This window comes from Myxine glutinosa, chromosome 13, assembly GCF_964187855.1.
Source record: "Myxine glutinosa chromosome 13, kmMyxGlut1.1, whole genome shotgun sequence".
Lineage (NCBI taxonomy): Eukaryota > Metazoa > Chordata > Myxini > Myxiniformes > Myxinidae > Myxine > Myxine glutinosa.
The window spans coordinates 29,443,073-29,456,127 of record NC_136273.1 but is presented as its reverse complement, the minus strand read 5'-3'; the positions used below and the strand labels follow the sequence as shown (position 1 = coordinate 29,456,127).

Genomic DNA, 13,055 nt, shown 5'->3' with positions numbered 1-13,055 from the left:
GATATTAAGAGAGTGAGGGGGAGCAAATATTCGTAGGATCATTGTTTGAGTGGTCTAATGAACAACATTAAGGATAGGTGCTATAGCTAGTATGTCAAAAGGCCAAAAGGTTCGTAAAGAACAGGGTGGGAGAAATAGAGGTGTTTTGGGGAAATGAGGGTGAGAGAAAAATTAACATGTAAGTCAATGGGAAAATGAGGGTGGTCCAGGAACAACATTATTATCCTACTATCGTGGTTGGAGAGGTGTCCACTCCTTTTAGTTAATACTTGCTGGAATCACCTTTGACAGCAATTACAGCTGTGAATCTGTTGGGATAGGTTTCTACCAACTTTGCACACCTTCATTGGGCAATATTTGCCCATTCTTCTGTACAAAACTGTTCAAGTTCAGTCAAGTTGCATGGGGAGTGTTGATTAATGGACAGCAATCTTTAAGTCATGCCATCGATTTTCGATTGGATTTAGGTCAGGGCTCTGACTAGGCAACTCAAGGGCATTTATCTTTTTGTTCCTTATCCACACCAGTGTTGCTTTGGCTATGTGCTTCGGTACGTTGTCATACTGAAAGGTGAACTTCCGTCCCAATTTCATCTCTTCTGCAGAGGGCAGCAGGTTTTCCTCTGGGATATTTCTGTATTTTGCTCCATTTTCCCTTGTATCCTGAAAAGTGCCCCAGTCCCTGCTGATGAGTAACATCCCCACAACATGATGCTGGCACCACCATGCTTCACAATAGGGATGGTGTTCTTTGAGTGATGTGCTGTGTTGGGTTTGCACCAAACGTAACGTTTTGCATTTAGGCCAAAAAGTTTCATCTTGGTGTCGTCAGATCACAAGACTTTTTGCCTCATGGCTTCAGAATCTCCTGATTGCTTTTTTGCATACCTCAAACAGGACTCAAGGTAGGCTTTTTGAGTAATGGCTTCCTTCTTGCCACTCTTCCTTACAGGCCAGACTTGTGGAGTGCTTGGGATATTGTTCTCACATGCACGCAGTGACCATTCTTTGCCATAAAGGCCTGTAACTCTTTCAAAGTTGCCATTGGCCTCTTGGTGGCCTCTGATCAGTCTCCTCCTTGCTTGGTCATCCAGTTTGGAGCGACAGCCTGATCGAGGCAGAGTCTTGCTGGTACCATACACTTTCCACTTCTTATTGATTGGCTTAACTGTGCTCCAAGGGTATACCCATCCCCTGATCTGTGCCGTTCCACAACTTTATCCCAGAGGTCTTTTGAAAACTCCTTGGTGCTCATGGTTTAGTCTTTGCTGTGAAATGCTCTACCCAGCAGAGGAAATGTACAAGAACAGCTGATTTTATTTTGAAATGATCAGAATCGGCACAATTTAGCACGTGGAGGCCAATTATTATTATTTTTTGGTTACTAAGTCGAGGCTCGTGTAAGAGCTAACACATACAAAACAACAACAACAACATGCATTTTAAGGCCATTTTCCCTGCGAGAGTGGGGGGTTAGCCTTGCGGTCCCCATGACAATCTTCTCCACATTGCCCGATTTTCTGCATCTCTCCTTGTTAACCCCCTTGCCCGCATTTCTTCTTCCACCATCTTTAGCCAATCTTTCTCGGTCTTCCCCGTCTTCTACTTCCTTCTACATTCATTTCCATCACTCTTCTCAACCAGTCACTTTCATCCTTCCTCAACACATGACCAAACCATCTCAACCTGTTCCTCTTCACACATAGCACATACATAAGAGCTAACACATAGCACATACAATAAAGGGAGTGGGAGACAAAGGGGGGGGGGGGGGAGAGAGAGAGAGAGAGAGAGAGAGAGAGAGAGAGAGAGAGAGAGGCACAACGACTGTAGGGAACAGGGACATCGGGAGATCTGTGGAAGTTAGATTTTTGGGGTGGGGTACATGGGATAAACATATTAACTTGTATGATTTTGAGGGTGATTGGTTACACCTGAGCGAATTTACAATTGCTATAACAAGTTGGGTGGACACTTATTATCCAGTCAAGATATTCTAGTTTTGTATTTTTTTATTCATTTTCTGAAATTTGTCGAATTTGTTTTACACTTGGAAGTTGTGGGCTACGATGTGTAAATATAGGTGGAAAAAATCAGATTTAATGCAATTTGATTCCAGGCTAAAAGGGAACAAAAGGTGAAAAATTTGAAAGGGGGTGTAGACTTTCTACAGATACTGTATGTACGTACATATTTACGTGCATACATACATACATACATACATTGCACTTCGCAGGTATTGGAACATTGAAGTCAAATTTGTTATTGCTTTTTACTCAAGAAATTTGGATTTGAGATCAAAAGATTAATATGAGGCAAGATTACAGGTCAGCTTTTATTTCATGGTATTTCTATACATATTGTTGTGAAAAAACAATCGGGTCCACAACTTTAGTCCATCTGTTGGTTTAATTCCATTAAGACCATGACATCATTCTGTAAATACAGGAAATGCAATAGGAATAAGGTTTGGCATCACATGGGTCCATTCATAACATTCAATGCAAGCAAGCTTAATATTCTATGCAGGCGTACCGTTAGCGAGTCCACTAGATGTAACATGTCACAGGAGAAGTCCCCCTGAGCACCGACCGCAGCGGGTCTTATAGCCGCGCCCCTAGCGGTGTCAGCGAGCAACGATCATCACCTGGGTTCAGCATTAGTACGAATACGATTTCATTACACATGTATGTTTTACCATTGTAGAACAATAGCACTCTTTATGTTCAATAGCACAATAGCGCTTTTACTTTTTATGTAGAACAATAGCAAAAAATCCCAGTTCGAATCCAGGCAAAAACCAACATGAACACCAGAGAACTGTCTAAGAAAGAAAAGCAAGCAATTTGGATGCTGAAATAACAGAATAATTCAATTTGAACCATAGCACAAAGATTAGGCATAGCAAATACAACCTGGTGTTGGCTTAGCGGTTAGGGTACCGGCTTGGGATCCAAGGATCCTGAGTTAGAATCCCGGTTGATCGCTGAATTCACGCCAGGGGGGTTGACTCAGCCTGTCATCCTTCCGAGGTCGGCAAATTGAGTACCAGCTTGCTGGGATGAAGGATCCCGGTGTGTACCCCGATTTAGAATAGGTACACCGTATCCCTGCGTGTTGTAAGAGGCGACCAAGGGTTGGTGTCAGGAAGGGCATCCGGCCATAAAAACATTGCCTCAAACAGGGAACCATGATTGTCATGGGGCCCGCAAGGCTAACCCCTGCTCTAGCGGGGAAAAATGGCCATAAAACGATCATTCATTCATTCATTATATTCATATTCATTCATTCATATTCATTCATTATGTTCATATTCATTCATAAATACAACAATTTGGAGTATCTTGAAAAATAAATATGCTTAGCAATAGACAAACAGCCAGGTTAGCCGAGGAAAACAACTGCAATTGTTGACATAAAAATCATCAGAGCTGTGAATAAAAACCCGAAACAACTCTCAGTGACCACCAATAACTTTCAGGGTGCAGGGGCGTAAGATTCACAATCTACCGTCACGCAGAAGATTTCGACAGCACAGTTACAAAGGCTACGCCGCAAGATGCAAACCTCTCATAAACACCAAAAATAGAAAGGCCAGTTTAGAATTTGGCAAGAAATACAGAGGTGAGCCAGTAGAGTTCTGTAACAAAGTTCTATGGGCAGATGAGACCTTTACTAAAGCGATGGAAAGGTGAATGTAGAGAAAGGAAGGAACTGCATATGATACAAAGCATACTACCTCATCTGTGAAGCTTGGTGAAGGTAGATTTGTGGCTTGGCTTTGCATGCCGACCTCTGGAACTGGCTCACTCATCTTTATTGATGACTAGCTGGAGTACCCGGCATTGCCCGTTGATGTTCTAATCCTGTTGGCATTTTGAAGAAATCAGTTTTTTATTGTATTTTTTGTGGGTGTCTAGAACACTTCCCTACACCCACTAAGGAAAATTTATATTTTATATTATAATATTAAACACACACACTAATCTGGGATCATAGAGCAATTTTAAAAAATCCAAAAACATCAGAACCTTTTTTTTCAAACTTTTCATTTTTTTTATATTTTATTTTATCTAAAACACTCCCCGGCAATCACTGATGAACTTCTGAAAGTCTGACGAAAATCCGTTGAACAATTTGAGAAAAAATTGCGACAGACAGGCAAATGGCTCTTTCCTTTTTTACCTGGGCAACACTGAGGTTCAAGCACTCTTTGCACGGGTAAATTTTTCCTCCTTCCCTTCACCCCCTCCCCCAAAACGGAGGGGCCCATCAACCCCCCCCCCCCCCCTCCCCGACAACACCGGGTACTCCTGTTAGATGCAATATAAATAAATGTTATTCCAAAAATAATGTTATTGCATGCAAGGGATATGCAATCAAATACTATTACACTACTTTGATTTACTTTCACCCTAAAAGGACTTGGGGGAGGGGGGGGATGGAGGGAGGAGTTAATGGGCCCCCTCCATGAATTTTTTGTTTTCTTGGCAACCATTCGAGATTACACTGCGCTGTTTCATGACTTTTTTCTTTCGAGTCCTGTGCATTTTTTGATACCAAATTTGTACGTATCTACAACGAACCAAACAAACCAGACCTCGGTGACTTTGAAAGAGGGCGATTGTTGGGGCACGTTTGGCAGGAGCTTCAGTGACAGACAGCTCAACTTGCTGATGTTTCACGAACAATGTTTCATGAGCAGTGTCTAAGGTGATGTTTGCATGGAATTCCAACTGAAAGACGTGATCAGCAAAGGGCAACAGTGGGCGGAAACGCATACTCCAGGATCTATGCATATGTATGCATTAATTTTATGTGCAAGGCAAAGCAGGCAAGGCATTTATATGATTGTCCTTTATCTGCAGAAACAACTATCATTATTAATTTATCATTTCAAAATCTCAAGATTCATCATTAATGTAAATAATGTGTTTTCCATGTTACAAAACTGTAAATAAATCGTTTTCCAAGATAATGATTCACAAATACTCTTAGTTATTATACAAAATATTTTGAATACTTTCTGAAAAATAAAACAATAAAATTAATGTGTTACTCATTACTGGAACGTATTTCTTTTAAAAATGTAATTGTTTTGTTGATAATATGCGAAATTGTATATATATATATATATATAGTTTTGTTTTTATCATAGCCTTTAAGTACATCACCACGTCAGTGCCTGGCATCACCTAAAGACTGTGATAACTATGGTGGAATATGGATGATACAAAGTATAGGTTGGCTCAGTTGTAGGTCATGACCCGATTATCAACATTTTAACGTTTTTCACCAAAACTTAACTAAGTCGTGTCTGATCAGAACGAAATTGCCCTTTATAGACAGCCAAAAGCAAGGCGCATTTATGCTTGGTGTACATCACCCCTCCACCCTGGGTTAAAGGTCAAGGTCAGATGGGGGTCTGAAAAAGAAAACTTGTTTTTTTGTCGTCTCAATTTTGCCAGTGCGGAATCTCAAAGACTGCATGGCCTTCCAAGATGTTCCTGCATCAAAATAGCATACCAGTACTGAAGTTGTGCACCTGATATTTGCTTTGTGTCCTTGTGCTACTTTTTTGGGATTGGGACATAATTGTCAAAAAACACCTTTTTGATGATAACTTGAATAATTTTCCTCTGATTTTCATCATGTTGGGTTTTATGAATACACTACTCACAATAAGTTAGGGATATTGGCAGGTTCTTCGGTGTGGTTGATTTTGTGTATTAATTATGTTGAAAAAAGTTGTTAGTCCTAATTCTATGGTTATTAATGAGTGTGGAAAAACACAGCATTCTTGATTTCAATACCCTAACCCTAACCCATATATATATAATTAAGTCACTCCCACAATATCCCTAACTTATTGTGAGTAGTGTATATTGTAGATGGGGAAACATTTTTTTCCTTTGAACTCTATCCCTAAATATTGATGGTCAAGGTCATATGGTGGTCTGAAAACAATATGGCCATCATTGAATCGTGGGCCATTTGTAAGTCGCTGGCGATCGCCAAATGTAAGCCTCCCCTATCGGGAGAGGGGGTAGGGGCTTACCCTTGGCGATCACTGATATCTAGTTTAACATTTTGTTTTTCTCAATTCCCCACTTACAACGACCCCCCCCCCCCCCCCCCCCACCTCCATTCTACTCTAGTTTGAGCTGTCCACGTTTCTCTTGCAGGTCACATGAGTGGAATTTAATGTTTTTGTGCATATTGTTTTGTTTTATTTATTACTTGCAAAATCGAAGATTTTTCAAGTATATTGGTTGGTCTTGTGCGCTATTCTGTATGTCTGTCTGTCTGTGTCAATCGCCTACAGGTCACAATTTCAAACCAATCTTTACGAAACTTCACCAGATGGTAGAATTGGTCATAAGGAAGTAGCCTATTGATTTTTGAGGTCGAATTTCTAAAATTGTCATTTTTTATCCGATTTACCTGAAAATTGAACAGCATTTGCATTGTCACTTTGTACTAACATAGGTCAGCTAGTTCGAAAATTGAGTCACTAAATTGGGAAACCAGCTATAGGGAGGTCAAAAGGTCATACATAGCTCAACTCAAGATCAAACTTCCAAAATCATCAATTTTCATCTGTAAAATCGTCATTTTTCGTCCGATTGACTTGGAAATTAAACAGCAATTACACAGTGCATCATTGAATTGGGAAACCAATTTTTTGAAGTCAAAAGGTCAACTCGAGGTCAAACTTCTCATATCAATTTTCATCTGAAAAATCATCAATTTTATTCCAATTGACCTGAGTTTTGATTAATTAAGATCATAGAGCTCTGGATTTTGCAAGTGTTGTGCTCTGCATGACGTCGTCTTGTTTGTTTGTTTTATTGCATTATCCTTCTTCACTCCACACTGGTACATCTGGTGACATTGGATCTCTCCATCAAATGCATATTTTAGTGGGATTAACTTTGGAATTTGGTCAGCTGTTTCCATCATTGCTGAGGAGCAGCTGTACCACTGATACTCTGATCCCCTTAGATTAAGGTTGAACTTGTGATTTGGACAGGGTACTAGCACAGGATGGCCTGGTGTTTTGGCAATATGTACGTATGTATGTACCCGGACACAATGGTGTTTGACGTGGAAAATTTTGTGACGTGCCCTAATGAGGCACAGTTCCAGGCGTTAAAAAGGTCGGAACTTAGGACGTTGGCCAAATACTGTAACTTGGAGGTCCGAGTCAATATGAAGAAGGCAGAGATTCAGACGTTGGTGGTAGAATATTTAGTGGGAGAGAAAAAATGGGAAGAGGTAGCATTGGATTGGTTACCAGAGGAAAAAGGAAAAATGGAGCTCCAGAAAATGGAGATGCAACTGCAGAGCCAGCAAAGATTAAAAGAGTTAAAATTGGAAGAGAAGAGGCAGCAACGAGAGAAAAGGAAAGCAGAAAAGGAACGAGGGGAAAGGAAAGCAGAAAAGGAACTCGAGGAGAAAAGAGCAGAAAAGGAATGAGAACTCGAGGAGAAAATATCAGTGGAAAGAAAAGCAGAAAAAGAACTCGAGGAGAAAAGAGCAGAAGAAAGGAGAGCTGAAAGGGACTTAAAGGAACGGGACATGGAGTATCAGAGGGAAATTAAACTCAAGGAGCTTGAATTACTGGGAGGACGGAGAGAAATCTTATCCGTGCCAGCTAGTTCGACAAGTCAGAACTTTTTGGATATTGGTAGGCATGTAAGACTGGTGTTCCACCCTTCAATAAAAAGGAGGTAGGCAAGTTATTTTTACACTTTGAAAAGGTGGTTCAGATGTTAAAATGTCCTGTGGAGTCATGGACTATGTTAGTACAAAGTGTTCTGGTGGGTAAAGCTCAAGATATCTATTTGGCTTTACCAATTGACCAATGTGCAGATTATGAGACAGTTAAGAAAGCCATTCTCAAAGCCTATGAATTGGTCCCCGAAGCTTACCGGCAAAAATTCAGGAATGCCAGGAAGAGGGAGAATGAGACCCATGTGGAGTTTGCTAGAAGGAAGGAAACTATGTTAGATAGGTGGTGTGACTCAAAAGAGATTGGGGAAGACCTTAGCCGTTTACGACAATTGATTTTGGTGGAAGAATTTAAACAGTGTGTCCACGCGGACATTAAAGTTCATTTGGATGAAAGAAATGTACCCGAGTTGTATGAGGCAGCATCTGGCAGATGTGACTATGCCTTGACACACAGGATGGGGTTTCACAAACCTAATTTCCCGCCTGGAGGTGGCCAGGGGAGTTGCATTAAATCAGGTTTGGAGAGCAAATTCTCATGGAAACGGCCTAGAGAGGACTATGGGGAAAAATCTGGTACCTCAAATTTTAGTAATCAAAAGACTGACTGTCCAATGCAGACCTACCTTCCATGGGGCCCGAGGCAGATCACGGGATTTTCCTCCGGGCCTACTTGCGCTTTTTGTAAAAAAAAACCTGGGCATTTGATGTCCCAATGTTATGCCCTGAAAAGGACAAATCAGAGTCAGACTAATACAACTCCGAATGCATTGGCCAATGCGAGAAATCGTCCTTGGAGGACAGTGCCTTGTGAAGGTTCCCATGCCAAAGTTACGGCATCACAGAACGACCTTGTTCAAGAGGGTTACAAACCTTTTATTTCAGAGGGGTTTGTGTCACTGGATGGAGACTTGACTAACCAGAGACCTGTTAGGGTATTGAGGGACACAGGAGCACATCAATATTTGATGCTTGAAGGCATTTTGCCATTGTCTGAAAAAACTGCAACTGGGGCTAGTGTCCTCTTACAGGGGGTTGGTGGCTTCGTTAAAGCTCCTCTTCATGTGATCCATTTAATGTCTGAGTTGGTTTCAGGACAGGTCACCATAGTTTTACAAGCCACTCTTCATGTGGAGGGAATTTCTTTTATTATTGGGAACGATTTGGCCGGTGGTCGAGTTTCAGGTAATCCGATGTTGGTTGAAAAGCCCAGTATGGAAAATAACACAGCACAGTTAGGGCAGGAGATTCCGGGATTCTTTCCATCATGTGCAGTGACTCGTGCTATGGGTAGGAAGTGCTCTGAAGAGCATATTTGGGTTCCATAGAGATATTGGAGGAAAGGTCTGGGAGACACGGTCGGAAAGGGAGTGACACCAAGGAACCTAATGATAAGGTTTCATCTGGACCAAAAGAGAAAATGGAGTGTCCGTCGGAGACCTCTGGGAACGAGGTTGAACAAACGGTGCTTGTCCGAAAGAGACTTGTTGAAGAGCAACACAGAGATTCTGAACTCCAGAGTCTGATTGGTAAAGCCATTACAGAGGAAGAGGCTATGAAGGTACCTGTTGGTTACTTCATGAAAGGGGAAATACTTATGAGAAAATGGAGACCACCGGAGGTACCAGCGAATGACGAGTGGAAAGTCCATTATCAAATTGTGATGCCACAACCTTATCGAAGGAGATATTGAGTTTGGCACATGAGACACCTTTGGCCGGACACCTTGGAGTGAACAAGATGTGTGAAAGAATTCTGGCACAGTTTTTCTGGCAAGGATTGCGACGTGATGTGGCGGAATTCTGTAAATCTTGTCATTCTTGTCAACTGCGGGGCAAACCTAATCAAAAAAACCCCTTCAGCACCTTTAAAACCGATTCCAGCTTTTGAAGAACCATTCAGCCGGGTCATTATTGACTGTGTAGGTCCTTTACCTAAAACTAAGGCTGGACATCAGTAAATGCTGACCATCATGTGTGCTTCCACTAGGTTCCCAGAAGCGGTGCCTCTTAGGAAAATTACTGCGGCAGTTATTGCGAAGGCCTTGATTACATTTTTCACTTTGGTTGGCCTACCTAAGGTCATCCAGTCGGATCAGGGTTCCAACTTCATGTCAAAGCTTTTTCAGCAAGTGGTACACCTGTTGGGAGTGAAGCAAGTAAAGTCAAGTACTTACCATCCCAAGAGCCAAGGGACCTTGGAAAGGTTTCACCAGACATTAAAGAATATGATCAGAACTTGCTGCTTTGAATGCGACAAGGATTGGGACAAGGGAATACCCTTATTGTTGTTTGCTACGAGGGAATCTGTTCAGGATTCATTGGGATTCAGTCCTTTTGAACTTGTGTTTGGACACACAGTTCGAGGACCTTCGAAACTGGTGAAGGAACAGTGGCTCCAAGAGGAGTCGCAGTCAACTGTGTCAGAGTATGTGACAACTGTTAGGCACGGATTGGCTTAGGACTGTGAAGTAGTGAGAGGAAACTTGAAAGCAGCACAGGACAAAATGAAAGTGAGACTTGACAAGACTTCTCAGATAAGAAATTTCAGTCCTGAGGACCGAGTGCTCGTCTTGCTTCCAGTTCCAGGTCAACCGCTACAGGCTAGGTATTTTGGTCCCTATCCCATCGAAAGGCGGGTCAATGAAACGGATTATGTGGTGACAACCCCAGACCGACGGAAAAAGCCGCAGCTGTGTCACCTGAACTGACTTAAGAAATATTATGAGAGGAAGCCTGTGAAAAAAAGGCTCCTGTCTCACCTATCACACCTGTAGTTGGTGTGCAAGATAATCCAGAGTTTGAGGCTAGTGTGAAGTTCGATAGCATTGATGACCAGGCTTGCCCCAGATTGACGAACATTGAAGAGTTAAGGAACCTAGACCAGAAATTTGGTCATTTGACGAGGGAACAACAAGGACAATTATCCAACCTCATTTCTGAGTTTGCACATTTGTTCACAGATGTACCTGGTTGTACCGATCTGGTATGTCATGATATTGATGGCCACTCCCATGAAATAACACCTCTACCGGATGAACCCTGTTAAGATGGATTATCTCCAGAAGGAGGTTCAGTATATGTTGGAGAACGACATCATCGAACCAAGCAGCAGTGAATGGAGCTCCAAAACCAAACCAAAAGTGTTGGTTCCAAAACCCAATGGCAGTTTTCGCTGTTGTACGGATTTAAAACGGGTTAATGCAGTGACCAAGACAGACTCATATCCCATCCCGAGGATTGATGACTGTATTGACAGAATAGGCCCAGCTAAATATGTCAGCAAATTTGACTTGCTGAAGGGGTATTGGCAGATTCCTCTTACCGATCGAGCAAAATAAATTTCGGCCTTAGTCACACCAAATGGGTTGTATCAGTACAACATTCTTCCCTTTGGGTTCAAGAACGGTCCTGCTACGTTTCAACGACTAATAAATAAGCTTATTGCAAACCTTGAGGGGGTGGAGGCCAATCTGGATGATGTCATCATTCACACCATGACAATGGAAGATCATCTTAAACAAATTAATGCATTCTTCGAGAAATTGACCGAGCCAAGGTTGACCATCAACTTAGCTAAGAGTGAGTTTGTAAAAGCACAGGTGGTGTTCCTAGGCCATGTAGTCGATCAGGGTCAGGTGCAACCAATTACAGCCAAGGTAGAAGCCATTGATTGCTTCCAAATTCCAAAAGGGAAAAAGGAGCTTATGAGATTCTTGGGTATGGCTGGTTGGTACCGGCGGTTCTGCAGGAATTTTTCTGACGTTGCCCCTTTCACGAATTTGCTGAGGAAAGAGACCAAGTTTGTTTGGGATGACAAATGCCAGGCGGCGTCTGCCCAAGTCAAAGCGATATTGATGAGCTCTCCTGTCCTTGCAGCGCCGGATTTTCAAAAACCTTTCAAGTTGGCCATTAATGCAAGTGATGTGGGGGCTGGGGCAGTTCTATTACAGGAAGGTGATGATGGCGTGGATCACCCGGTGTGCTACTATTCAAGGAAGTTTGACAGACATCAGAAAAATTACGCCACTGTGGAAAACGAGACCCTTGCTGCAGTCTTAAGACTAGAGGGAAGAGCATTACGGATGGGCACAGGAGAATGATTCCGCCACAAACTGGGCGATACAGCACAAAGCCTCGATTTTGGAGGGGATGCTGGATGAACATGCTTAACATGGTTGAGCCAGGTAAGAAATCATAGATGATACAGAGGCCAACAATCTTTCTCCGTTGAGTGATGCTACCGATTATCACAGCTTTGGACTCGAGAGGATCGAGTAGTTGGAGGTTCCAGCCAACCATACAGATAAATGGTCTATTGTACCTTTGGAAAGAATGCAGGTTCTTCCTGCATGGCATAGAGTTGGCCATAACTTTGATGCAGATAAATTCGTCTTTAAAAAAAAATTGAAAACGACCTGGATGAAACAAAGCCATTATGGGGATGAGAGTAAATGATTCCATCACCAATGGCTTGTTTGTTTGTCTGGAAGAGACTGGCATGCTGGAGACCTCGAATTAGTTTTGTAACGAATGCTTCCATTTTTCTAATTTCTCTTATCTGCAGTCTCTCATCACCAACCACTTTCACATATTGTTCCTATTTCCTGTTGACCTTTGCCTCCTGTTGCCAGTTAGAACTATGACGTTGATTTTGACGCATTATTTTGAGTTAATGGGTTTCACATTTCGTAATTCTTCACCCACCACCCCGTTGTATGCCAGGACCATCCCGAATTCCCACCATCGGTCTGTTAAACTTTTTGGCAATCGGTACGCCAAAAGGTACAAACTCTTACTCATACTGGCTTAAATAAATAAGATTCACCAATCCCCTCTCCCAACCTCTTACTTCCACTTTAATACACTTAGAGCCTGTGAAAGCCTGGCTGGGATAATCAAATGGGAATAAAAGTGTTTGGAGGTTTTCAAGGGGAAATGGTGAGAGGGTTGAAGTAAACAAGTTGAAACATATGGAGGGAAAACACAAAAACACCTGTGTGGAGAATGAAAAGGAGAAAGGTGTTAAACAGATCGCTTTTTCGATATAATTTGACGCTAATTTCTAAAATACGATAAAACTCTATAATTACGCAATGCTCGATCATTGACGAATGAATTCAAGTCTTCGTGTCCCTGCTCTTCCTTCTAGATCAAGCACAAGAACTATGATAAAGTGGAAAAGGTAAGATATTCCGTGCCTTATGTGGTTTGTGGGTCAAATTGCATGCCAAAGTTTCTTAAATGAGGAAAAGTGAGGGTTGAAGATGAATGAGTGGGGATGAGAAATACGTGTAAGGTTAGCTTACAGAAACATGTTGAA

At 42.0% G+C, this 13,055-nt stretch overlaps 1 protein-coding gene across 3 annotated transcripts in view; it reads left to right on the top strand.

The window, feature by feature from the left end:
• Positions 1 to 1,035: 1,035 nt before the first annotated feature.
• CSTF3 (cleavage stimulation factor subunit 3) overlaps positions 1,036 to 13,055 on the top strand; it is a 41,916-nt gene continuing 29,896 nt past the window's right edge. Inside the window, exons 1-2 of one of the 3 annotated variants that reach the window (XM_078767218.1) lie at positions 1,036 to 1,130; positions 12,885 to 12,917. The gene's annotated coding sequence lies outside the window, so the exon portion shown is untranslated. Of the gene's footprint in view, positions 1,131 to 11,899; positions 11,920 to 12,884; positions 12,918 to 13,055 lie in introns of those variants that run through there. The other 2 variants (XM_068134094.2, XM_068134095.2) reach the window with 2 other exon arrangements.